The sequence below is a fragment of the Chiroxiphia lanceolata genome, chromosome 3 (genome assembly GCF_009829145.1).
Source record: "Chiroxiphia lanceolata isolate bChiLan1 chromosome 3, bChiLan1.pri, whole genome shotgun sequence".
NCBI classification, from domain to species: domain Eukaryota; kingdom Metazoa; phylum Chordata; class Aves; order Passeriformes; family Pipridae; genus Chiroxiphia; species Chiroxiphia lanceolata.
The window spans coordinates 15,577,765-15,605,604 of NC_045639.1; the positions used below are offsets into that span (position 1 = coordinate 15,577,765).

Below are 27,840 nucleotides of genomic sequence, written 5' to 3' on the forward strand. Positions count from 1 at the left end.
GGCTGAAAGAGCAGGCGGAGTATCTCGTTCGCACTGTTTGGATGCGGGAAGTGGTGGCATTGGAAACTTTCCACCACTTCCCACTGTACCTGCAAGGTTGGCATTGCCTGTGTCCATCATTTCTGTGCACAACAAACCTGTTCCAGCAGGAGAGCTGTGGGAGAACCTGTCAGCAGGAATAGCAGAGGCATCTCAAGAAGATTTTGTTCATTCTTTGTTCTCGTGGGCATGAAAATCCTGTGAATCTGTTTCAGTTACAGACAGAGAGCTGGTGACAGGGGTCACCAGAGGTGAGTTCTGGTCTCCTGCTTGCTGTTATGACAGCCAGGTCACACTGTCCTCAACCTTCTGCCTGCGTCACCTTCAAGCAGATGTTGTGTGTGAAACTGTGTGGGTTTGGCAGCTGTGAGCAATTGGTCTCCTTGGTCAAAAATGCCCTCACCTTAGAGCTGATAATTAACAGTTCTGTGCACTTTCTAATCTTTATGACTATTTATCTGCAAAGCCACGGTCTCAAAACAGTTTGAGCTGTGTGTCTTCATCTTCCAAAGATGCAGCATTGTCTGAAGAAAAAGGCTGGAAATGGCGTAGATTCTCCCTTCCAGCACTAATCCTGGTAGTTTTGGAGCAATAAAGAGAGTGAGGAAGAGAGACCAGCTGCTCATTTGGAGCAGTGGAGGTTGGATGAGAATTCTGTGAAGACCCAAGGTGTGCCCAGGGCAGACCTCCCCAGTTAAGTAGCCAGCAAATCAATGGGGTAGAAGCTCCAAGGTGTGCTCTTGGTTTTATTTGCCCAACTAGTATCGTGTCCCATTTACAAGTGTGTATTTAATGTCTGTCCAGGCACCACTGCAGGGCCTATGGGATTTTTGTTTGCTGTTTTTCTTGTGGTGGCCTTTTTCCAGATTATAGAAGTATTGTCTCTAACAAGGAGCAATACCACAGATGGCCAGCGGGTGCCAGACCAGCTCCACAAAATTCCTTACATTACTGGAAGACAAGAGCAACCTGTGACTTGAGCCTTTGAGGGTGGTGCAACTGCATTGTTGCTGAGTTCTTGCCTCTGGGTATGGTCCTGCTTCCGAAGGAAGTACTACAGTACTTAGTACTACATCAAGACTTGGGACAATAAATGTCTGTTGCCTCCTTTGCTAAATATTTCAGTGCCACATCTGATTAATGGAAGTTTCGTAGGGAGTAGGATGTGCACCTGTGTCTGTTAAAGGTTGTGCTCTGTAAGGACTTGAGGAGTATGGATGTTTTGCTTTTGGCCTCCCTTCATGCTATGGGAAGTGATTTAATTTGTTTTTTAAAAACCCACAGTTTTGGGTTCATCCTTAGAATTACTTGTGCTAATGGTTTCTCTGTCCCAAAATAAGTATCTCAATGACCTTGGTTAAGCAGAAACAAACAAAAGCAAAATGTGCTGTTGGAGAGGAGAAGAATAATGTGGAAAGGGAGAAAAGAAGGGAAGATACAGAAGGCACAACTGGTTCTTGGAGAATTCCTGGTTACTGGCAACATGAGCATGTAGACATTTGAGAAATGCACATAAAAATTACGGAGATGGTGTATAGCTCAATAGCCAAGTTCTAGCTCAGGTTGTCTTGTGATGAAACTGGCTTGGTACTGTATTGGCCCTTCTTTGCTTGATCAGAACTGTGGGGTGACAAGGAAAACCGACTCTGTGCAGTCTTGCCCTTTGCCCCATTAACCACTGCCTAAACCAAGATTAAGTCTCCTAGAAACTGATCCATGGCCTTTGGGATGTTATTTCCCTGCTCCTTGGAAGGAGGGGACTGAAGGAGAGGCTTATAACAGACACTCTCTTTCCTTGCAGATGTGTCCAAGCTCACAGCTGTGGAGACTCTCCACTCTCCTTTGTAGGAAAAACAGATATTTTGTGATTTAATTTATGGTGGATGGCTTAGAACTTCACTTTTGCTTTAAAGAGCAGTATGATTGACCCTGGAAGGAAAATTTACTCCTACATCTCCAGTCTGCTAAAAGGAGGTGAGTGCCACTTCAGCTGGTTGCATGGTGTCCATAGCCCTCCAGTTAGGAATTGGGTTTGAGATCAGACTTCCCATCTCCATTCTGGCATGTAGGTCCCTAAACTCTCTAACTGGGTGTGCAGAGCACCTGGAGTCACCAGGAGGGCTGCTGGAGCTGTGGTTTGGAGGTGATTTTTGTAAAGCAGGTAGTGTGTAGTATTAAGTTACAGTGTCAGGATGCCTCAGCTGTGATATTGTGAGAGCTGTGGTGTTTTTCAGTTCGTTTAAACATTTATGAGGGCTTGTTTTGAGCTGGAGAGAGGGAAATCCACTTGCTCTTGGGGTTGCAGAAATAACGTGTGGGAAGCCACTGTGCTCAAGCAGAGGAAATAACTTGCCAAAATATGTTTGATTGTTGCCAGCATGATTGCATTTGACTCAACTGCTGCCTGAAATATAGCATCTTTTTTTTGAGCTTTTCTTCAAATCCACCTTCTACCCAGCCCTTGAAAAATAAAGGAGATCATAAAGCAAATCCTGCTTGGAAGTAAGCCTGGGCCTCTGCATGAAGAAAATTTTGTCCAGGTGCCTTCATCTCTGCTTCTGTTTTGGCTGCAAGATACAAAATTGCTAAGCAAGGAGGTACAAGAGACAATTAAGAATTGTGTGAGTGAATCTCACATTATCTAGGAGAGGAAGTGAAGTCACAGTCAGACCTGGAGCCTATCCAGAGCTCTTCTAATCATGGAGATGAGGTTAGCTAGGTTATTTCAAATACCTTGGCTCAGTAATGAGTGCTTTTAAGTTATTTAGGAATAACTTAAGGAATTGATGCATTATGTCTCTGAGAAGAACGTGTTTCCCTTAAGCTCCATGGCAGCCTGGAAGGGAGGGCATTGTCTCTAAGTTCCTCCTGTAATGATTACTGCACACACAAGCTTAAGACCCCCTGGATCTCTGCATCTGTGAGCTGGAGGACTGTTTGCTTTCATCATTAGCAAGCACTTGTCTGTTGGTTATTTTAGAGAGTTCCCAAAGCCCCTGCAATGAAAGAGCCAACAGTGTTTCAGTGCCTGATGGTGAACTTCAGACCGAGCAGGTTTGTGCGTTTGTCACGGTCTCTAGCACAGAGTAAACTCATCCTTTATATTCAGCTGTTGGCCAACAGGGTGGTGGGGGGCAATAAATGATTTATAACCACGGCAACGGTTGCTGTGGGAAACTGGCATCAACAAGAATCTTTCGGTGTCCACATCAGTGGAAGTATTAAAAATCCTCCTGCTCGGAATTGGGTGAGACCCAATTTGTGACCCTTCCCAAAAAGATGGTGTAGAGATAAATCAGATTGAAATGATCTCACACAGACTGTCTGGTATGGGAACCAATGACCTTTTCAGCTGCCTCAAGTTGGAAGTTCCTGCAATCAGATCAAAGAAACGTTTTCTGCCCTCAGCGAACCAGGCTTTCTGGGAACGAGGGCTGACAGTGAAGGTTGGTAAAATCTGCTTTTGCTGGAGCTGTGCTGTGATTTCTGTAATGCAAAAAATCTCAGGGTGTCAACGTGGGGATTGCAGGAACATGGGTAGTTGTAGTGGCTGTTTTGTCTCACTGGCTTCCAGCACTTGTAGGTAGGAAGGAGCTTGGATCCTCTCCAAACCCGTGGTTCTCTGAAACTCATCGTGTGCTCAGGCTTCTGAGCATATATATATATATATATATGAAATAGAGTTCATAGATACAATTAAAGATTTGGAAAAGGGGTACATTTAGTGAAGGAAACTAATAGGAAGAAGGGAAGGCTGTTCTGGAAAATATGAACTCTGGTGGATGCTTCAAACTAAATGACTTTACCTTTAACTAACAGGAGTTTCAAAGTAACAGTTCGTTTTCTACAATCCCCTAATTCCAGTGAAATATGCTTATAGGAAAAGTTTTTCCTCTATCTGTAAATAAATTACTTTCTAAGGTAATTCCACAGAAGATTCCCTTTGTAAGGCATTGAAACCTCTGCTTGCTACTGCTTCATAAAGGGATCTGATAACAATTTTGCTGCTTTCAAGGGCTGGTGCATCCCCTTTCCCAGTTTCATAAATTCTAACTTGGTTTGCTAATCTTTGCTCATTCTATATGTTTTTTTAACATGTATTAGTGCTGTGATGACCACTGCTAGAAACTGCAACCATCTGCTCCGCATTTTGAGCAGATTAATAGTTCGAAGCACAGAAAAGGGAAAGGGTGAAGTGAAAGATAAGGGACGGAAAAATTGAAGAAACATTGAAGTTTTTTGTCTGTTTTTATTGGAGAGAGGTTGAAGCATTTTATTTTAGTATTCTAACAGAATTGCTGACTTTTTCTTTAGAATTGCATGTTTTTAAACTGCCTTTCATATTTTCATTTTATCTCCTCTAGGTACTCACAAAGCAACCGCTAATTATGTCATTTTTGGTTTTTGATGTGGTTTTCTCTTGTTTTCTTTTTTGAATTCAGGTCCATTGAATTCATCCATCTTAAATTAAAACTTCAACCCGAAAATTTTGTTTCCCTCTCAGTCCTGGCAGTGGGAGCTGCTGAGAGATAGTACAGTGGGCAGCAGTGCAAGTGAAATCCTGCTCCAGAGCCACTCATCAGATGTGAGGTGCTCTCAGTTCTTCATGATGTTCGTAACTGCTCTGGGAAGCAGTGATGTTCCTGGGACTAGTCATAGTTCAGCATTTAAAAATGGATATATTGATAACAGTGCTGTAATCCTCAAACTATTTTGAAAAGGTGACCAAATGCTGGATCGCTTCTGTTGTTTGGCCAGGCAATAAAACAACTAAAATACCCTCCAAAAGGGGAATATATTTTTTTTGGGTTGGAATAAAAATGACCATCAAGGCAGGTTTTTCTTCTTGTCTTTCAGGTTGCAGCTCCAAGCTGTTGATTGCTTTGGAAAATGGTGGAGGAAATGCAGTGAACACAAAACCACTGTAGTACTCTTGTGCTGTTTGTGCTGCCTGATCCTGACCCAAGGCCTTTGTGGTCCATCAGGCAGACAAGCTTCAGAGTGTGCTCCTTTGAACGTGACCTTTGGCCCTTTGTCTCTCACTGCATCAGTCTGTCTTCTCTCTGGGAAAGGCTGTTGCAATGTTCTTAAAGTGTTGGAATGGTAGAAAAAAAATTACAGACCGTCATGACCACTTTTTAAGTAAGGCAGTGAGAGCACTTCTGGAAACACGCAGAATTTAAGTGCACTCAGGGACCATAAAGGTTGCCATCCAGTCCTTGTGAGAAGATATCTGTAGAAATGGGAGTTAAATAAGCATGGTCTGTGTTTCCCAATTAATTTGCACAGTGTGTTTCTCTGGTGCCTGAAGCTTTGCTGGTGTGCGAGGAGTCTCAGCTTTCATCGATTTTTTTTTTTTCTTTTTTTTTTTTGGTGCACTTTTAGTTTCCTTGACTTCAAAAAGCACTTCCCAAGAAAGCCAAGCTCTTATTCCTCTCAGCATCCCTCTATTTGTCAGACCTTCCTTTGGTTATTGCCCATCACTTGCCAGGGCAAGTGTTTGAAAAAAAAAAAAGCCTTTAATGGTGTTTTGTATGCTGATGAGAGGGGACATTTTGGAGAGTCTCCTCTGCTCCAGTTGTCTGAACTCTGGCATTCTACATTTCTGTTCTCTAAAAGGTTTTAAGGTATGATTTCATGGGGAACAATTCCAGCTCAGTATGTGAAGAGTGGAAAGGCTGACAGAACAGAAGGGAGGTGTGTGCACGTGTAAGAAATCCTTGTTCATTAAAGATGGGGGGGGAAACAAAAATGAGCTGCCATGCAAGTTTGAACTCTGATGTGTGCCTCAAGGGAAGAACTCAAGTGCAGCCCTGTACTTTCCCTTTAGAAATATGAATAGAGCTGCAAGCAATGAGAAGTCTTAATACAACTGCAGTTATCTTCCCGTGTTTTCCAGACCCTGCCAAAGGGGGCCTCTAGGAATTATTGTAGTATTTTACGCTGGTGTCTCTTTCTTGCCTTTGTATCTGAGCTATCTTGCAGCATCAGAGTGGGCTGTGTGGAGTCTGGTCCCCCCCATGTTTCTTTTGGAAAGCTTACATGGAGATGCTGAGTTTTTCGTCTCCTCTTGTCACTACAGTGCTAGTGGAGCAATGTCACCTGTGGTGGGTTGACCTTGGCCATCTCCAGGCTGCCCACCCAGCTGATCTCTTGCACCTCCTCCTCAGTGGAACAGCAGGGGAGAAAATAAGATGGAAAAAAGCTCACGGGCTGAGATAAGGACAGAGAGATCACGTCCCAGTTACCACGGGGGCTGTGGAGGACTGGCCCTGACCTGCCCTGACTGTCACAGGAAGTCCCGGCCTCTCCTTGCAGAGGCCCCCCTGTGCCACCCAGCTCTACCTGTGGAGTTGGTTGTGGAGCTGTGACTTCTGGCTGCCAGCACTGTACATGGAGCCTGAGCAGGTATTTATAACCAGCTACTGTGCCTGCAGGGGGCTGTGCACTCAGGTAGCTGAAAGGTAGGCAGAGGTTTGCAAGGGGGATGAAGCTGCAGATAATTTAACTGGCTTGTGTCACAGATGTGAGAGACGAGATGTGCTGAATCAGGAATGTGGGAATTGACAGGTGGGATGGGGCTCAGGCCACCTCTCCTGCTCGCAGTCCTTGGGCAGTCCTGGGCTCAAGCATGAGAGCCCTGCCAGGGGCAGATAATGATATTTCATCCCAGTGGAGGGCATAAACCCAGCCCTTATCTCTGCTTTGGAGTGCTTGATGTGAGCTGTTGGGAAATTGATGACTTAGACAAGCACTGAAGATCCCCACGCGGTTTCCTGTCAATGATTTCCTGTCACACCTCTGTTCAGTTCCTAGGAACCCCTCCTTGAAACTCAACTATTTGAGGAAGAGCAAATGAACCCAGCCCTGACCTGTCAAGGCACTGTTACCTCGCTCTCAAGTGGAGTCATCCAGAGTGCAGACTCTCTTTAAATCAACTTTATATAAGCTCTTAATTACACAGCTTGAAGAAAAAATAATGAAGTGATGCCAGATGTGAAACAGGGTAAGACATCAACTCCTGCATGGAAAGAGGGGATGGGGGTTTTGCACTGAAATATATTTAACTGTTAAAGCGCCATGCAAGATTCTGGAGGTTTTGCAGTTGTTGGTCAAGAGACTGCTGGTATGCTAGATACGTTGGAAAGGTTGATGGCAAGCAGGCAAACCCCTGCTGCCTGGTTCCTCTTCTTCCTCATTTGTTCTTCAGGAGAGGCAAGTGCAATGCTTCAGCTGAGTGAAACAAGGACTTGGCTGCTAATGAATGGGCAGGCATCAGTGTATCCTTCAGCTCTACTGCTGAGATATACAGGCATTTGGGGTTTGTGTGTGAAAGGGTTTCCCTGTGGAGGTAGCAGGAGGTGGACTGGGTGCCAGGGGAAACTCACAGGGACATGTGGCTGTGGAACTGTGTGGTCTCATGTCCTTCTGGACATTGGGAACACAGGAAACAGAAAAGCCTTCTCCAGTGTAATCCAAGTAGCTGCAGAGCCCCTGAACATCTGTAGCAGAACACACCCAGAAAAACTTTATTTTGATAGAGGTATACTTCCTTTTTGCAGTAAAGGACTGCTTTGTCCAGACCTGCAGGCTCACTAAGAGTCCTGTGATGATAAACTAGTAGAGCAGACTGAATGGATCTAAGAAAGGTTGGTTTGTATTTTGTGAATAAAATGCAGGATCATGTAGTGTCTTCTAGGAAATACTGTGTTATGGTTGCCATTGCAGGAGGTTATGTGCCTAGCTACTTGTTTGCTCAGTGAAATGTTCAGAAATTGCAAAAATTCAAGAATTTCAGTAAGTCTAATTGCTAGCTCAAAATTCAAACTGAAAAGCAACTGTAATTTAGGGTTCATTTTGTTTCTGCTTTTTTTGCCGGCTTCAGTTACTTAGGAAGCAGAAACAATGCCATATGGCCTGGGCACCCACTTGCTCATGTACCACGAGTGCAGAGGCAGCAGTGTGGCAAATTGTTCCAAGAATAATTACTCAGCTGAATGTTGCTTCTGTGATCTATTTGGAAAATATTTGCTAATAATCAGTTTCTGCACAAAAGTCAGTATTAGTTTGTAGATAGACAAATGAGCTATATTTGTCAGCTAATTTATTCACAAACATTTCAACCCAGGCTTGTTTTTCTAAACAAAGGAATCATGTCAATAGATACTGTTTTGCTTTAAAACTCCAGAGCTTTACCAGCCATTACCTGAACCACCAGCTAAGTTAAAATTTTTGGAAAGCATCTTGTCTCTTTAAATATTCAGCAGTAGAATTAAATAGGTGTGGAGAGAAACAAAAGGCTTTTTTTAAACGAAATGAACACAAACAGCTACATGGATAATATTCCTAGACTTAACTATGAGTGTACTTAATGCACAGACCATACTTGTGTGGATTTTACTGGTTTATCCCTGACCAAAGAAGGCACATTTTGCAGCCACACACAAGATGTCTTACCAAGCTTTCACATCTCTCCTAGAACTGTAGGGTTTTTTGGAATTGCATGTCCTGTGTCCCATTACGCTTCAGAATTCTCCTCCAAGTATCTTTCTGACCTGGTTCTGCTTAATTTGTGAAGTCTAATGAGATTGTAGTCCGAGGTGCAAGTACTACAAGGCAAGCTGCCCCCACAAGTCAAGTATGTGCCAATCAAAATGTATTCAAGTGTCCTGCAAAACTGTAACTGTACCGAATTACAGGGCCAGTAGCTATATTTATCAGGAATGAAGTGAGAGTCTCTGGGAAGGACAGATAAACTTTGAGTCTCACCACCCGTGGCAGCTGATATGTGACAGAATTAACAGTGAAGGTGCATACCTGACACCAGCATCTGCCTCCCTCTGCACTGGTTGGTTTGGTGGCTTCGTTTTTTGGGCTGTGTTATTGGACTGGAGAAGCAGTGAACAAGGTAAGTCAGTGCAGCTGCATAGCCAGCAGCCACGTGGTTAAGGATGGTGAGAATATCTCCTGGATGGTCCTGAAGATTAACCTAGAGCTGGTTTGTCTTTTAGTCCCCATACCAGGGACAGGTACTCCATTGGGATTTGTTTTGGTCATGATTAATGCCACGTTTCCTTTACAGTTGAAATGCTGTGTGTGCTGTGACACGTATGGGAACTGCATCACCCCTCCAGAAGACAGAAACAACTGATGCCATCTTCTGTGTTTTGCTGTCTTGAGGCAAGCAGTAGGTTGTAAATTCTTCTAGTTCAGCTTTGTGGGGCTGACACTTTCTTACCTCTGTTTAAGAAAGAAGACTGGCGAGCTGCCTGCCCTCCCCTGGGAGCATCATTCTCCAGGTTTGTTTGCACGCTGCTCGCCAAACCTCTAAAAAAAGGAACCAATCAGATAGCATTTGCCTAATGCATTAATGAATCTACTTAGGTGTCATCAATTCTAATTTCATAGTGAGCTGTGACAGCTTAATGCCTCGGGACTGAATTGCTGAGAAGTTGCAGTCTGATGGATGGCCAGAGAGGTGCTGAAACCTGAGGACTTGACCATGCCATGTACCCCAGCTCAGGTTAAACTTCCCTGGATACTAATGGAGGCATATAAACAGAAAACAATCATGAAGGTAGGTCTCCCTCTTGTAATTCATGCAGCAAATGCATTATTTGCTTTGTGGCTAATGCCCTTCACCAAAACAAACTTAGACTCCTTGGCTAGATGCATGGGAGTAGATTTTACATGTTAGCATTTGAGTCACAGTTTCAAAAAAAAAATTTAAAGATGTAAATGCAGGATTATAATAGGCTTTGTTATTCCTAGCAAAGTGCACATGAAAACTGGATTCAATGTATGTTAGCTCCTTCCCTGTCTCCTGTGGTGATGCACTGATGGCTCTGTAGCAGATATGTTTTATATCTAAGGGCTGGTACACAAAATTCTGACACTTCTGAAAAAGCAGGCTGTAGCCAGTGGCACTGATCCTCAAAGAAACAGTCTGCTGCATGTCTCTTCACACTGTGAAGACCACTCAGATGCTGAAATGACAGCAGCTGGGTTTTTGGCCAGCATGAGGAGGGTGCCACATTTTGGTCTGCCCCAGGCAAGGCTTTGAATGCTGTTTCAATCTGGATTGCAGGAGTGTGTGCAATTCTTGTGTGCACCATGTCCCTTTCAGAGCTCTTGGGACCAGTTGAGATCACAGTAAGCCATTCTTTTGCTTTAAGAAAAAGGTAGGCTGACAACTTCCTCTTGGAAGCTGTAGCTTTTCTAGGAAACTTTTAAAATTTTAAGTTTACAACAACAGTACTACCCCAAAAATATATATATTTTAGTGGAAACTTAATAAGACAAGCAAGTAAAAATAGGGGCTTGTGAGTTTTCTGGTTTCTTTCAGGTGTTTGCATGGCTTTGTCAAATGTTTCCGAACATCTCAACTACTGTTTAGATGAAAATTGTTCTGATCTTTTTTTCCTGTTCTGTGGAAAATAAAAGATCACAACCAATCTATGTGTTTTGAGAGAAATTGTATTTTTATTGAGGAATATATTTCCAGTGAAGGTTTTTATTGCATCTTTTAAAAAATGTATAGACAATAGCCTACATAAACAAGCTTTATTCCATCTTTTAGTTTGTGTGCTGAGGTTTTTTTCCTTGACATTTAAAATTAATTATAGGTTTGCTGTTAGCACTAATAGGAATGAGTTAAGACCTAAACTGTCATCTCTTCTCATAGTTTCCTATGGTTTAAAAAAATCCCAAACAACAAAACAAACCCAAAACCAAAAAAACTTGAGCACCCAGAATCAATCACTCCTAGGGTTTATTACAAATTCATGGTCAATGTTTGTGCCACAGACCCAGAGATCTTTGGCAGTTGTAGAGAGGAAAAATGAACCTGCCTGAGCCTCCAGTGGAGCCTGTCACAGTATTAAGCTTGCCATTAGACTCAGATTTCAAGGACACCTTTTTGTTTAGATGCTGATATCACTACTGCTATACACAAGCAATGCAAGTCTCTACTGTCTTTCAGTAACTACTCAAAAAATCATCAAATTCAGCATGAAGAAATGCCCCTATTTATATGTAGCAGCTCTTGATGCCTCACAGCAGAGCACAAAGCTATTCTCTGTGGGAAACTCATCTCTTAGTCCTCTCATTTCTTGAAAGGCAACATGTTTTGTAAAATGCCTCTCTAAAGTCTCAGAAAACATTGTGAACAAGGTGATGGAATTTTATGTTCAGGAAAGATGGTGAAGTCCTGGCTTTGCTTTAAGATAATGGTGAAACCGCCAACATAATCGCCCTCACTCAGATGAGGAATTGAGTGACACAGCATGAGTAAGGTGTCTGAAAACAGATTTGTTTCCTTAGCAGCTAAAGCTATCACAGTGGTATCCAAAGTATCTAAGGACTGAGTGATGGGAAACCAGTGAATGTCAAGGCTGAAAAAACTTATGTTTCTGAGTTCTGTGCCTCACTTTCCCCCTGTGCAAAGAAGGGATGATCCTACTTGGCTATTTTACCGAAATGTTTTCTTATCCGTGGCTGAATACTGAGAATTTCTTGCAGAAAAATGTGTGGTGGAGGCAGTGTGTGCTGCTGAACTTCCCTTGTTTGTGAGGAAAACACTACAGAAAGGATCTCCAGCCTGAGCAAGCCTGCAGTGTAGCTGGGCAAGACAGTCAGCAAGATGTGGGGAAGAATGTACTGTTGCAGCTGGAGTGCAGAGAGGACATGAGAGGGTACAAACTGCAAAATACAGCACCCTACTGAGCCTCTCACCCCTGTTCTTGGTGAGGCCATGTGGGATTTACTTTGCAGACCCTGAGGAGCGGGTGGCTTGGGGTCCACAAACTGCTTGACAACCACCTGTAGTTCCACATGACGTTTTAGTCCCTGCCTGCAAATTCTCCTTTTTTTGGCACTCATGGGGTCTCTTCTAAATGTACTGATGTTTCCATTACCTGCCTGCCTCAGGGTGCAGTCAGGAGGCATGGAGGCTTTAATTGCTTCGCGCTCTGCCAACAAGGGATTCATGGCATTTCAATGCACTAGTCGTTTGCCTCTTTTTAGGAGCAAACTCATCGTACAAAAAGTTCAACACACAAGTACCAGCTCGGTGAAAAAGAGCCGTCTGCTTAATGAGCTGTACCCATGGTGCTGCCGCCGCCTCAGAGCAGGCAGGCACAAAACCATTCCTCCTCAGTTCTCCCACTCTGCCCACAGAATTCCACCATACTTCATTTCTGGCATCTAGTGTAAACCATAGCTTGGCTATTTTTCATTTGTTATTATCGTCTGCTGTGGACTAGTGACTGGAAATAATTTTCTACCCAAGACTGACAGGGATAATGTGATTCAGAAGAGGAGCTGTTTCTCAAAATGTCCACAAGGCTGGGCACGCTGGCTGTTTGATTTCAGTGGGGTCAGATTTGGTCCTCTAATTCCTAATATTTCCCCCTGCCATCCTCAGCAGGTTCAGTGAAGGGAAAAGAAGGCAGAATTACATCCTATAAAATTTTATTTCAAGAGCTTCGATATAAATGATACAAACAAACAAACAAAAAACCCCCACAAGAGCAAACCTACCACCCCTTTAATACGCCTTAAATTCAGGTAGTCAAATTTTTCTCCGCCATAGGCACAGAGTTTTGTTTAAATAGTGAAGGTGAGAAGGGAAATATATCCATATACCACTGCAGTCTTCTCTATGAATTTATTGTGGTCTGTAAATACTAGGATTTTCTGGGGGCCTCTTTTAAAGAAAAATCCACCAACCTGTGCCCATTTTTCCTTTCCATAGTGCTCAGGTAGCTAATTTCTGCAGTTGTAGAGGATTTGAATTGAAAGTCATTAACAAGGAAATGGGATCCTTCCTCATTGAGTCTTGTCTCAGTGTTTATTTTGTCGTGACATCCTCCAGTACAGGAGACTGAGGAAGAAGCTGTTACATCACTCTGTTTCAGACAGGCTGTTACCTGTGTATGGGTCTGGATATCCTCCATCTGGCAGTATGTGCTTTGCCAAGCACTTACCAGGAATTGATGGAAGCTGAAGGTGTTTTTCAGGACCTCTTCAAAGTTGATGGAAGGTAAAACAAGCTGCAGGGCTAATTTCTCTTACCTCTATCACCAGTTCAAGTCAAGTCTCCATCACCTTCATTACACGGATGTTCAACAGCCTGAACAAATCTTCTCATTTGCCAGCACTTTTATTTTTCTGTCCAAATGATCACACCTTTTTCTCTTTCAGAAATGTGTTGAAGGAAAACTTTTCGAGCTGTTTATGAGACTTAAAGAAAGAGCTCTGCTTCTCTGTGTCTCTTTAACTCCAACACATTCAGGGCCAGCTGCCATCTGACCTGTGCTGTGCTAAGGGAGTACTGAGGGGGCTTAGCAGGTCCAGCACTCCAAGCATGGTTTGGTGACTGTCACCTGTTAGAAGATGTGGGAAAGCATGAGCTTCTAAACATGCCTATCTTGCACCTTCATCTTTCATCTCCATGGTGATCTCTGTTGCCATGAAGGTACCTGTTATTTTACAGGTTTTGAGGTTGTGTGTTCTCTCTGCTTGTAATCTTTGAGTCCTTCAAATTAGAAATGCAGTCCTGAAACCGCAGCACTGTGCCCCGAACTGTGCTGACAGATTTGCTGCTTGGCAGATGAATGGTATTGAGAAGAAAAGAGGGGCTCTTGGGAAAAATGCAACTAATCTTTCTGTAAGAGCAGAGTGATTTTAAAGTCTGAGGAATGAACTCTGCATCACTGGGACTCAGTTCTAGGTCCTTGCCTTGGCTTTAATGTGGTGTCGTGGGAAAGCGTTTTATTTTCTGTGCAGCTTTGATGTTGTGCAGCTGCCTCACTCTGTACAGCAGCTCGCTGAAGCACTTAAAAGCAAAGCATCAGGGCCTGTAGCCTTTCACTGAACCCTCACTTTGAGCAGCAGAGTGGGCATGGCAGGGCTGCAGTTAGAGCTGGGTGTTGCTCTCTGATAGTGGTCCTTGGTACAGTGTTGGTGAAGCTCATGGAGTTTGCCTGCCCACTTAGAGGTGCAGCAGCCCAGATCTGCCTCCAGCTGAACAGGAACCTGCTGACATTCATGAGACAGGGCATTCAGTAAAAACATAGCAGTTGGGCTCAGTTTTCAAAATTATTTGTGCTAAATTGTGATAAATCTGTGGAGAAGACTTTGGCCTTTTTGTTCCTATCTAACCCCCAGGAATGTGAGGTGTATTTGCATACACTTGGTTAGCAAATTACCTCAGTGGCCCTGTTTTTGAGATGTCTGTATAAGAACCAAAGTCTTTTTTTTTCCTTGTTTCTCCTGTGTCCATCTGCTCTGGGACTTTTTGAAGAGTGTCCTCAGGTGACAAGTTGTTTGTTTGTTTGTTTTTGATTTTGTTCTTCACTCTCCCTGTTACAGAAAAACATTCTATTTTGGTAAAGCAAATGAAAGTAGACTTGTAGTGGACAGCAGGAGGTGGCAGCTGGTTTCTCTGCATCCCCACATGAGGTGTGGCTTCGTGTGGCTGCTGACTCTTCAGGTAGCCAGAGCAAAAAGACATGAGATGATGTGCTTGGCAGTGAGCTAAAACCTGCCATTAGCCATATGCACTTAACTAGATTAGCAACGTGGGGAACCAAGGGGCCTTAGTTTAGAACCACATGATCCTGAATGAATTAGGAGGCAAAGCACAGTGAGTGTTTGTGGTGGTCCAGCGCCCTGGATCACCAGAGGGCGTTAGAGGGGCTCTGGACAATCCTAAACTGGGCTGATCTTCTGCTGCCTCATGGAGGTCTTTGTTCCACTTTTTGGGTCCTCACTGGGGATTGGTGCTGTGAGGTGCTTGTATCTGGCACATCTCATCCTTCTCCTCCAGGGCACACTTACAGCTCAGAGCATATTTGCCTACATCCCTTTGTATCATGAGTTTTTTACAACTCTTACAGGAGTTAAAATATTTTCTATTACCGTCTATGATTTCCCAGGCATACAGCAATTTCTAGTCCCCTGCTATACTGAAGAAGCACTGGAAGTAGGCTTTTGTCTCATCAAAGTCTGATCTGGAAATGTGCCTGAGGTAGGTGGTACACAGATAGGTTTTCACTGCATAGAATTAGGGTTACTCAAAATGGAGATAATTCTATAATACCATGGAAGAATTTGAGAAAAAGTATCAAACGTGCCATCCTGAAACTTACAGAAATAGTTGAAAAAAGCATATTTTCACAGATCACATCAATTTTGTGTAATCACTGTGTTCTCTATCAGAAAAATTTGGCAAGCTGTAGGCAAGATACTGTATCTGTTGATCTGAAAGACCCTGATCCCCACAAGTAAAGCTGTGATAATGTTTATCTGGCAGCTCTTAATATAGTACCTCCGGGTTTTGACTTCTTTTTGAAAGGCCTCAGCATTTCAGCTGACCCAATCCCAGCTGTTTCCCTGCCACAGAGAGCTGTCACCAGAAAAGAGAACTGCTGGTCTCTTTGCAGTTTCTTTATTGAGGTCCTAAGAGAGTTCTGGAGTGCTCAATTTCCCAGTGTATCTTAACACTGTGTATATCACCTCATGAAGAAATGTTAAGTGCCACTTGTGGCAATGAAAACTGCTGTAGGCTCTTTAGAGGGAAGATGCAATATAATTCTGAGTCAATGTATTGATGCCATAATTTCCCCTGACCTTAGTGTGTCTGAGTCTTTGTGTTTAGGCTTTAAAGTGTAAAGTGGTCGTTTCCTTTCCCATTTTCTTTCACGAGCTCTGTTTACACACATCTCCTTTAAGCAAACTGAAACACTGTTTTCCTGAGATTTTTGTTTCAAGTATTGGCCTCAACACACAGTGGTGTGACAGTATCCCACAACAGTGCTCCCTGAGAATGTAGATGCTGAAGCACAGGTTTTTCTACCTTGCTTGTTCTTCTATCTTAACAGATCCTCTCTGCTTGCCTTTTGTGCCATTGGGGTGCATAACCTGCACAACTCTCTTGTCACTCTTTGGATAATTTAATTTATTTTTCATTCCAGCACTTGGTGGAGGAACGTTTGTAGAGGGTAGTACCTGTCTTCAGGTCCTCAGGACCCTACTGATAAGGGGACAGTGCCTAAAGAATAAGGAAAAGCCAAGGAGTTCTGGATGCTCCTCAAGGCTGGGCAAAACAGAGGCATATATAGCAGTATCTGTATTCTTTTGTTTTCTGTCCAGCCTTTTTCTCTCTTTTCCTGTCCCTCAGAATTCAGAACTGATAAAAATGAACATTTTAAATATGAAAAACCTTCATACCCACCCTTCCTCTATGTTGGTATTTCAGCTCACGTCAATTTTTATCAGCTGAGGAGGCTTTGGAGAACAGCTTGTACTTGTTACTGATAGTTGTGTCTTTCCTACTAGTCTACAAAGCTTCATTGGCATCTCCAGCACTAAATTAATAACCTGCTGCTGTTGGTCATGTAACCAGAAGGTCTGTTTAAGCTTGCTGGCTTCAGACCTGTCTGCTAGGCTCTAATTAACATTTGCACTGTGTGCTTGAGCCGTTTCCCTCATGGCCTCGGATGCCATGCATTATTGATGTCCCTTGCCCAATGCACAAACAAGGTTGCCATGGGAAAGCCCAAGGGCTCACAATCCAGCAGAGGTTTCTGTGAACAGAAAACAAGCTGTCTGTGTGCCAGGAGGCTGCTGTGAAGCGCTGTGCTGCTCAGCAAGTGAAAGAAAGAGGAATAGCTGAGCAAGTTTCTGGATACAAGCATGTAAGGTGACAAGATTTCCATCGCTGCTGTGGAAAGGGGAAAAAGCCCTGCTTAGCCCTGGGCTCCTGCCTGTGATGCCCAGAGGCTTCAAAGCAGAGTGCAGAGGTTTAGCCAAATAAGCCCTGGATGTGTTTGTTGAAAGTGGGGCCACATTTCATGTTTATAGAAAGGGGATTTCAAGGCAATTTGTTTTGTTAACTTGTGAGGAATGATCGGACTGTTCTTTGCCTGGGGGGGGAATGGGACTGCTTTGAGGTGCTATGGATGGATGAGAGAGAGGGTTGGACCCTGTAGCAAGGTTTATCCCATGGCTGTCTCAAGGAAGGACAAGATAGCCATCACCAGGTTTATTTCCAGGATGCATGTGAGCACGTGGACACTGCTCCTTCCCCATGGAACATAATGTGTTATAACAGGATGTGCACATGGGTGATGCTGTTGGAGGTGAAGTAGGTGTGACCCAGGAGGGAAGGTACTCTGTTCCCTGAGGACAGCTGCAATTTTTTTATTCCTCTCAGAAAGTATGAAATAAAACTTTGGGTCACCGTTTTTAAGGCTAAGCATATAGGTTCTTCCCTTTCATTGACTGTGTTCCATCACCTTCAGTTTTACTGAGTCAAAAGAAAGAAGAGTAAGCAGGTGCTCAGGGAGAGAGGCTGGACATTAGATGCTCCTGGGTGGTCTCAGTCTGACTGGCTCTCCAATTTTGCTCTACTTTTGTCACTTTTGGTGATTTGATGAAAGTCACACTTTTCAGTGCTGCTATTTCTTTGTAAAAGTGCTCATTTTGAGACAGCCAGGAGCTTAACTTTTTCACTAAAGATGAGCTAGCAGCTTGTTGCAGGCCCCTTAATTAAAGAGAAGGACCAAACACTGTACTGGGGAAAGTCCTATGAATAGCTACTGACATTGCTATTCTATAGCAACATCTCCAGCTGATGTCTGTGGCAGCTGTGTTAGGTGCATATATGTATACAGAAAAATTTCCCACTTTAAAGGAGAAAGGTGAAAAAGCAGCATTTCTGCTTTGCTGGCAGGAGCTGGAGCAGGTTTACTCTTGCCTGCAACACAGCTGAAACTTAATTTTCTTTGTGTCTCCTGAGGTCTAAAGCAGTGCTGAAGTCCAAGGGCAGTCTTCTACGTCTTCCTGGTAGCAAAAGGGAGAAGCTTTTCAGGAGAATCCTCCCATTTGATGCAGGAGATGTCACATTTGGAGATCCATTTGCTGCAGTCAGCTCATTTTCTGCCATTCTGCGATATATAGGGTTATTTTCTCACATATCTGATCACTCAGCCTTGGAGAAGCTGAGAGAATTGTGTAGTTTAAGGTGACTCATTGTAAGGCTGAATCTTTTACTCCTACAGTGATGGTAGCAACGGAGTGGCTACTTTTTACCAAGTGAGGTGACAGTCACCTTCCCAAACCACAAAAGGGTGTGTGTGCTGCCTCTAGTAGGTAGAGAAGGACTGCTAACTCCTGCAGAGGGGTTTTCTGTGGTTCTTTTTGCCCCCTGTAGGAACTGAATTATTGCACATTTTTACAGCTAAAGAGTCCCTTTCCACTTGCCTGTTGACTTGCAGGTTGGATATAGTTGCTCAAGACTTAGTGTCTGAATTCTTTGTCTCATAGTAGTCGTGTGGACACCTCCATCCATATAATTGTAAAGACATGGGCTGAGAGATTAACAGAGAACCTCATGTGAGCCCTTGCACCTCTGCAGAGAATTTCTTTTTTAATGTACATGAATGTTTATAAAAACAGCCAGTAGTGACCTTGTTACGGAAAATTTCCAAACTAGACATGGAAATGATGAAATAATTATTATTTTTACATTTGAAAGTAGCTTTTGATTGAGCATAACAACAAAACAATGCACAATATTGCTGCTCTGCACTGCATATTGCACAATTATCCACAGCACAGGGGAGAGGCATAAAATATTTGTAATGGGGGTGGTAGAAAATTACAGTTTGGTAGCATTTAGTGGAGATCACAGAGACTGTGACCATGCCATGTTGGAGGAATTAGTTCTCCTCTTTTCCTAATCTTGCCTGAATGTGATGCTTTCTGTAGGGCTGGTATGATCACTGATCTAACTGAGGGGGGATCCAAGCTCACACTGGAACAATTTACCTTGTAGAGATGTTATCAAATATTGCAGCGAAGAGGGTGGAAGCCTCCCCCTCCCTTTTCTCAGTTTCCAGCAGATGCACACTTTGCTGTTTGCTTGCACACTGTGGAAAGCTTTAGGATGATCCTTGCACAGGGACCACGAGCAGGCAGTGAGGGACTGGGAGTGTGTCACCATTTGGTGTGTGCCCCTGACTGAAGGTCTGGGTTCTGTTGAGGTCCCTCGGGTGCTTGTGGCTGCAGCACAAGACATTCCTTGCATCTCAAGATTTCTTCAGAGAAGTTGTTGCTATGCAGCCTTGTTTATTCCTGGTACTTGACACTGTTCACCTGCAGAGCTCAAACACCTGGAAGTGGGAGCCTGCTGTCCTGCTGGAGAAGGGGTCTGGCTTGACAAATGTCTATCCCTGCTTCCAGTTTGGGAAGCACAGGGTCTGGAGCAGAAGAATTCCTTGCTCCCTTGTGGGAGGCAACCTGCTTTATAGCTCCTGGAGGGATTACAAGCTTAACAACGTGGAGCTGGATTTCCAAAGTGAAGGACATGCATGAATGAGGTTGGTGGACAGCCCTGTCTTGTGTGCTGTTGCTTTCTCAGCAAGGTGGTGCTCTGGCAGGGGCTGGCAAGAGCCAGGCATTGGGGTTGCTTTTGCTGTGCTCTGGTGGAGGTTTCTTGATGCAAGCATCTCTCCCAGAAAGCAATAAAACCTGGGAGAAAGATTTGATGATTCTTCCTTTTATCTTTCTCTTTTCAAAACGTCTTTAAAACCATAGGAGGGAAGCTTCTGCTGTGTGACTCCAGCTGTGTGCCTGGGAGTTTAGGTGTCATTAAAAGAGACACAGCCCTCAGAGGTGTGGAAGAAGATCAGGGCTTAGGGTGGTGGATGGAAGGAGGGGAGAGGAGGACAGGCAGGAGCTGCAGAGCACACAGGGTTGCTTATTGACAGGGAAGCTTCTTTTCATAAGAAGAGCAACAGCCTGGCTTCTGCCACACCATGGGAGGCAGAACAAGAGCTCCTACCTCAGCTCAGGTACTGCCCTTGGGCTCCCTGGGCTCCCTTTGCCACTGTGTGAGGGCAAACGGGCAAGTCCCAACTCACCTCCTGCTCAAAGTCCCTTGCTCTGAATGGAGCCAAAAAGCAAAAATTCCACCTTTGTCCTTCCCAGGCTCACACTGTTATTTTCCAGGTAGCATCAATGAAGTCCTAACCCAAATCAAGTTTCTGTATTGGCCTCTGCTGGGATTTAGATCAGTGTTATTTGGCTCCTGGGCTAATCCCTGCAGGATGAAGTCTCTTGTTGCCAATGGTTTAAACTACCGTGTTTCACTAAACTTAACATTGGTGCCTCACTCCAAAGGATGTAGGGGACAAGTAGAATTATTTTACTCCAAGCAAGGAGAGAAGAAGTGAACTTCAGTGAGCTTACAGGTTTTTTGATACATAAATGCCTAGTCTCAAAGTGCTTTCACTCTGATGAAGAAACTTGCCTGCAGGCTAGCCTCTGTTTTCAAATGGTTTATTACTAACAGTATGAATCTCTGAAAATTTGATCTGGGAAAGATGTAGTAGGGTAAGGAGGGAAGATCTGCACTCTAACACATCTTGTATCTTTTTTGTGGTGTGGAGATGCCAGCCTACCACAACAGCAGAGGGAGGACAAACCAAACTCTCTGAAGGACTGAGGTGCAGGGACTCTGCTCATTAAGAGAGTTGTTTGCAGGTTCCTTTCCCCCTCTGTTTCTATCTCTCTCTGGAGAGTGCTTTTGCTTTACTTATTTTTCTTCCTCTTTCTTCCTGGCAATATCCATACTCCCTCACCCCTAACAATTTAGCAAGCCAGGGCTCTGCTGCAGAGACTGCTGCTGTAATGACAATGGTAGCTGCTCATATTTCTGGATTATCTGTCACCCCAGGGCCTTTGAAAGCTTTGCAAAGCTTCCAATCATCATTTGCATTTTCAGTGGGAGATAGTGCTCTGTAAGAAACTAAAGCTCCCTTCCTCAAAATCTGTGACCTGCAGAGGTCCTAAACATTTTTCTGGCCCTAAGATTTATATTTCTCTGCAGGCCAGGCAATGAATTGGCAGCAGAGTTAGCCCTGCTTCTGCAGACTTCCACTTTTCATTCCCTTCTTTGGCTTTGTTCATTTTGGACAATGGAATTGATGGCATTTGGGAAATATGTGGTGTTTTCTGTCAGATCAGTGAGCCAAACCATCACAAGGTTTTGTCAGCCTGCTCCAATGCGTGGCACGTTCACATCTGGAGGCTCTTTTTTGTCTTCCTTCTTGTAAGCATTTCAGTTTGCTGCAGAAACAGCCTATTACTCCTTTACCTCTTGGTGGCTTCTGGTTCACCCAGGGTAGATGCTGCCAGCTGGCAGGTATTGGAAAATAGGTGTTTGTCCTGCATTGGGTCCTCTGGGCACCATGGTGTGGGGCTCTCAGCATCCAGTCAGGTGCAAGACAGCCTCTGCAGGCATCAGCCTGTGAACACTTAGGCACTCTAGGGATGTGGAGTTATGTGATACCTTGTAGGTTAGGTGAATGGAGGCTTTAAATATTTCAGTGATGCATGAATGGAGGACCTAGGCCCTGAAAAAGATAGAGGTGCTTAAATACTGTGAAGACTGGGCAATAAATTCTGAGCAGTGGGAACTCTTGTATTTCAAAGTTCCTACAGCTCTAAGAACAGCACTGGGACTTGAGTGGGATGGATAAAAGAGGAATAAAATGAACAATTAAACCGGTCACTTTATAGGATATGTTTCTGCTTTTGTATATCAGCCCTGTACCCCATGCTTGTTACTCATCATGAAAAATTTCAATACAAAAGTCATATCCTATGTTGCATCTGAATGAAATTGCTTCAGATCATTGAGAAATTTCCTGTCAGGAATAGGAGGAAACTGTTAGGATGCTCACTTGGAATTATCTTGGATTTCTGCAGCTGTTTGTGAAAACCTGCTGTAGTTAGAGTGCTTGGAGCTGGCTTGGGCCTTTATGAAAGATGTATGGAACAGTATGCAGGGCTCTGGTAGGAGAAAACTACTGGCCAGGGATCATATTTTAGTAGCCCTCTGGGATGGCTTCACACAGCAGTATGGGGTGGGAGACCACTCTCCCCAAGGCTGCTGAGAGGAAGGTACTGAGGAAGACGAGCCTGACATTCCTAAGGAAAATTCTTTTACAACAAACCAACATGAGTCAACAAAGAGCTGACCTAATATTTCAAGACATGGGCTTTTGGTCAAGGCTGGGTTATGCTCGAGGCAAACGTGTGTCAGTGTACTTGGCTTCTTCTCTCCTCATTGTCTCTGGCCCACAGCTCCAACAGAAACCATCACAGCACTCAGGGGGAGCAAACCTGTGTACAGTAATCAAATATCTGTAGTGTCCAGCACTACACCTCATTAGATCTGGAATGAGTAATTGTTCAAGTGCTTTTTGAAGGAGCTAGTGTGGTTTGGCATTCAGATCAGCTTATTCCTAACTTTTCATTTGCTGCCCTGGGTAAGCTGCTGCTTGTGGTAACTCTTGTTTCACAGCTGAGCAACCCTGCTCTGCTGAAGAACAGCCATTGCAGGAGCTTTTGATAGGGGCATTGAACCTTTCAGACTTTCCATATAAAAGCTGAGGCAGAACTTGTAATAAGAGCATTGTGTGGGCGACGCTTTTAACATTACATCGTTTATATCTGTACTCCTTGCCATGCACAGTAAATATTTGAGGAAGCAAGTTTCGCTGCTTCAGAAACTCCTCAAAACAGTAAATTCAACTGTAAGAGAAAATTGGTTTTGGATGTGTAATCTCACTTGTATTCTTTGTGCAGAAAAATACAGGAGCACTTCTTGTAAGCTGTGTGTCTAACCTAAGCGACTTTGACACCAAGAACTTGGGAGAATGGGGAGAGATGCAATTAGTAGCACAAGGATCTGCATTGGGATTCTCCTGCAGGCCTGGGGAAACTGCCCAGTTCCATAGGGAGATGGCTTTTTACTCTGCATCAAACCTTTATGCCACAGGCGCATTATGACCCTGTAAGGTGGTCAAAAAAGCCCCAAATTGGAGTCATCACTCCAATTTAATTTTACCCTCCCAACAAGCCTTTGGTGAGATACTAGGTTCAACCTCCACAGTAGCTCCAATCCTGAGGGGCTCTGTAGGGTTGTTGGCATCAGCACGTTTCACATAATGATACTGTACTTTTACTGCACTGGGAAGACAGCTTGTTGGTTGGGAAAGAAAGTAATTGTAGCATTAAATTGTCTCTGTTTTCATTTACTGGGTGCTAATGATTCCGAGAAGCTGAAAATTCCAGAGGATGCATTTCCTTTTGATTAACCCAGCAGAAGGATGACAAGGAGTGTAGTTACTGTCTGGTGAAACATCACCAGGGCCTGGAGCTGTTAAAATGCAGCTGTGTTCGTTTTCCCTCTTCAGAAAGTCATTTTGTAACACCTTTTTTCACTCAGCAGTGAATGACTGCCACTGGTCTCCACGGTACTGAGAATGGCACCAGCTTGTTTTTCATGCTCCTACAGCAGTGGCAGAAGATGAATCCTGCACACCCAGAGCTCCCCCAGGCTGCAGGCACATTGCTTTGCTGGTATCATTCCAGTTGCAGTGATTTCAGTGCAAGGGAGAAAGGGGTGGCTTTACATTCGGGATTTTCCATATCGCATACCTGGCCTTAAATAGGATCTATGTCCTGAATTTTGGCAATTAAGCCTTTGGGGACCACAAAGATAGTGCCATAAGTAATGCCCTTTCTGGTTACACTTCACAGCATGCTAGTTTGGCAGAACAGCCTTGCCGAGGAACAAGACTGAGCTGTGGAGAAGCCTGGCTTTGTGTTTTGGGTAAGTCCATGGCAGAGGCAGCTTCTATCCTGGCTACAGGACACACTAATGTTCTCTTGGGCATTTTTAATACCTTAAGCAATGGGGCATGGTCAGATTCATTTAGGGGGTGATCTTAACCAGACAAAATTGCCACTGATGTGTTTCTTAGATGTTATTCCTATGCAATGAGCCCTAGGAAAACATACCTGAATCCCTGCTTTATGTACTAGTCCCACAGAGAGCTTTGACTGGAACACAGGGAAAAGTGAGAGTTCATCATCTTTGGAAAAAGGCACAGGCAATTCACAACCATGAGGATGTTGTGAGGTTATCTAGGGGGCAAAATTAGAAGGGACAAAGCCCAAGTTTTATCTGGCTGCTGGAGTGAAATCATAGAATCATAGAACAGCTTGGGTTGGAAGGGACCTTACAGATCATCCAGTTCCAACCCCCTGGCTGTTGGCAAGAACATCTCCCAGTAGACCAGGTTGCTCAGGGCCCCATACAACCTGGCCTTGAACCCTTCCAGGGATGGGGCATCCGCAAGTTCTCTGGGCGACCTGTTCCAGTGCCTCACCACCTTCACAGTAAAGAATTTCTTTGTAGAAACTTGTAAAAAACAATAAAAATATTTGTGTAAATATACCAGCAACAAAAGGAGGGCTAAGGAGAATCTCCATCCTTTATTGGATGTGGGAGGAAGTATAGGACAAAAGATGAGGAAAAGACTGAGATACTTAATGCCTTCTTTGCCTCAGTCTTTAAAAGTAAGACCAGTTGTCCTCCAGATACCTGGGCCCCTGAGCTGGAAAACAGGGATGAGGAGCAGAAGGAAGCCCCCATAACCCAAGGGAAATGGTCAGTGACCTGCTACACCACTTAGACACATGCAAGTCAATGGGGCCAGATGGGATCCATCCAAGGGTACTGAGGGAGCTGGCAGGAGAGGTCATCAAGCCACTTTCAATCGTTTATCATCAATCCTGGTTAAATGGGGAGGTTCCAGGTGACTGAAAGTTAGCAGCTGTGACTCCCATCTACAAGAAGGGTCAGAAGGAGGATCTGAGGAACTACAGGTCTGTCAGCCTGACGTCAGTGCCAGGGAAGGTCATGGAGCAGATCACCTTGAGTGCCATCACGCAGCACATGCAGGACAAGTAGGGCATCAGACTCAGCCAACATGAATAGGGAGACCTGCTTGACCAACATGATCTCCTTCTATCATAAGGAGACTCTCTCAGTGGATGAGAGAAAGGCTGAGGATGTTGTCTACCTAAACTTTAGTAAAGCCTTTGACACCATTTCCCACAGCACTCTCCCAGAGAAACTGGCTGCTCATGGCTTGGATGTGCACACTCTGCCCTGGGTAAAAAACTGCCTGGATGGACAGGCCCAGAGAGTGGTGGTAATGAATGGAGTTAAATCCAGCTGGCAGCTGGTCACAAATGGTGTTCCCCAGGGCCAGTTTGGGTCAGTCATATTTAATATCTTTATTAACGGTCTGGATGAGGGGATTAAGGGCACCCTCAGTCAGTTTGCAGATGACACCAGGTTGGGCGAAAGGGTACTGGAGGGTAGGAAGAGTCCTTGTTTTCAAGTATGCAGTCCCAAATAGACCTACATTTGTGGTTTTAAAGCATTTAGTGCTTGCCTTCCCTTGAAAGTAATGGGAATCAGGCTCTATAAGCTCTCTAAGCACTTTTAGTCTGTGAATTTAGGTGCTTTTGACAAGAAAGTTTAGACCAGAGGATCCTTGAGTCCTCTTCCAACTTGATATTCTGTGATTTATCTAAGCTAATAAAAAAGATGAAAGTCAGAAGTGGGTTAACTCTCTCAGCTGACTTCAGCCTTTCTGCAAACACTACCTTTACTCCAGATGAACACTTTGACAGCTTTTGAGCTGAATTAAATCACTTGGGTGTGGGGTAGAACATTACTAGACCTTGCTGTAATATGAATAATTTCCATTGAAATTTGTTTAAGGATACCATTTTATCTGATTGTAAGTTTGATTGTCAGCATTGTTAGTAGGGTACCTAAGGCCTTGTACAGGCATTCTTTGTTATTTGTTTTAAGCTTACAGAGTTCTGCCTTTCCCTTTTCCATTGAGTGCAGAGGCGTTTTTTCTTTTGTAATAATTACACTGAACTGTGTCTGTGATTGATTCTTCTGGCCTCACTCAGCTGCCATGTGGTAGTCATTGTGTTTGCAGAGCTTAGAGGCACCTATGAGTGGATTTTCAAAAGTGGTTCTGTTTGGCATCCTTCAGTACTCGCCTCTACAGGGATTTTACTGCTGCCTTGCCATCCTGACCTCTTGTCCTAAAATATGCTCCGCAAAATCCCCTCTTACCTCTTACTTAGGCCATAAGAAATGGGCTAATATGTTTAAGGAAGCCCAGTATGGCAACTGAAGTCTCTGTCAAAAGCAGTTTTGAAGCGAAAGTAACCAAACCAGCAAAGAGACGGTCTACAGGGACTGAAGGTGAACATTGTCACATTTTCCTGTAGTACTAACCTGAAGGGCTAAGCACAAACTTTCTTTGCCCTCATATACCCTGCATCCTATAGCACTGTCTACAACTCCAGCAGTCCTTTGGGATATGTGCTTGCTGATGTGAGCACGGCAGGAAGTTTCTGGGTGCTGGCATCCATAATTATGAGTTGTGCTGTAGTTTCAGGCTTTCTGAGGTGCTGCAAGTGCTAGAGGTACCTCAGCAACATGATAAATGCAGGCAATTTATCTACAACAGCACTTCTTTCAACTGCTTTTCTCCTTCCTTTCTCAGTGGGTGGCAGATTTGGAAGTATTTGTCTTGTGGTTTGAGTTGTGGCTCAGAATTACTCATAGGTGTGTTGTAAAATCTTATCTATGCCTTTGACAGTTTGCACAGACTTGCAAACTAGTGGGAAGTGCTAGAGGTAGGGGTTACACACCAGTCTCCAGTATCATTAGCCCAGTGCTCCTGCTTAAATCCAGATATGTCTGTACTGAAAAGGTGCAAACTATTCTAACCCTCTTTTTTTTTCTTTTTTTTTTTTTCTTTTTTTTTGGTAGCTTTTGGTGCAAGTCCTATATGATGTTACAGCTCATTGTTATCAAATGTATGGAGTGGTGCTCCTGCTGCAGTGGCAGCCCTGAGTTCAGTGGGAACAACTCTGAGGCACTGTCCTGGGTCCAACAGCAAGTGGGCATGATGAGAGACTGGCCTCTGCTGCCATGCCCAAACAGCCATGGGGAAAGCAGCTGCTGGGGTAGAGATATACTTCCCCCATGCTGCTGACAGCAGTCTTCCTCCAGCATTTGGACTTCATGGCCATAATTTTGATAGAATGTGTAAAATGCATAGCTTGAAACATCTCTTTATGTTGCTCTAACACCACCTGACTCGAGCAATTTGGTATGCAGGACCCCCTGTAGGCAGGGCCATGCCAGGGATTGGTGGCTGTCACTTGCACTAGCAGTGTTATTTTTCCATGTAGGCTCCTGATGCTGCAGGGAAACGCACCAGCAGCTGTGTCGGGCCCAGCGACCAGCAGCACCTCGAGTAGACTCTCATCTGCAAAGAACTCGCCACCCCCTCTGTCCCCACCATGGCAGCACAGGGTGATTTCGCCGCAGGTGGAGGGCTGCAGCAGAATGGAGACTTCTTCAGCCAGCACTTCTTGCAGTCTCGTTCCTGCAGCCTTTGCCTGGAGGACATTTGCCTGCAGCGATGGTGCCGATGCCCAGGAATACTGCTGGGCTCAGGGAGACAGAGCATGTACAAAAGCTGCATTCAAAGTGTTGATCGTGAGACCTGGGAGACGCTGGCAAGTGCAGCAGCAGCTATTCTTCATGCCGTGCAAGTGAGAGCCCAGTCTTGGAGGCTGGGGAATAGGGAAGAGATTGGCCAGGACAAGGGACAGGGAAATATGCTGTGTATAATTTTGAATTTTCAGGAACAGCCAAGATCAGAAATTTTTTGATGCAGATCATGTTTGTGTTCTGTTTGGGTGCCCCTGCAGTAAAAAACCCAGGGAATAAATCCATGTCACAATGAAGGAGAACATTTGGATGGCCAGTTTGCACCCTACAGATACATTAATCATATAGGCCTACTGAGTACTGGGAACACCAAAAGCAGAGTG

The 27,840-nt window shown here is 44.2% G+C and overlaps 1 long non-coding RNA gene across 1 annotated transcript; it reads left to right on the forward strand.

Annotated features, from left to right (window-relative positions):
* The first annotated feature begins 9,280 nt into the window (after positions 1–9,280).
* Positions 9,281–27,704, forward strand: LOC116785165. Its single transcript, XR_004356404.1, has 4 exons — positions 9,281–9,338; positions 9,424–9,616; positions 23,656–23,728; positions 27,193–27,704. It is a non-coding gene; the product is annotated as an uncharacterized LOC116785165 (long non-coding RNA).
* Positions 27,705–27,840: the final 136 nt, after the last annotated feature.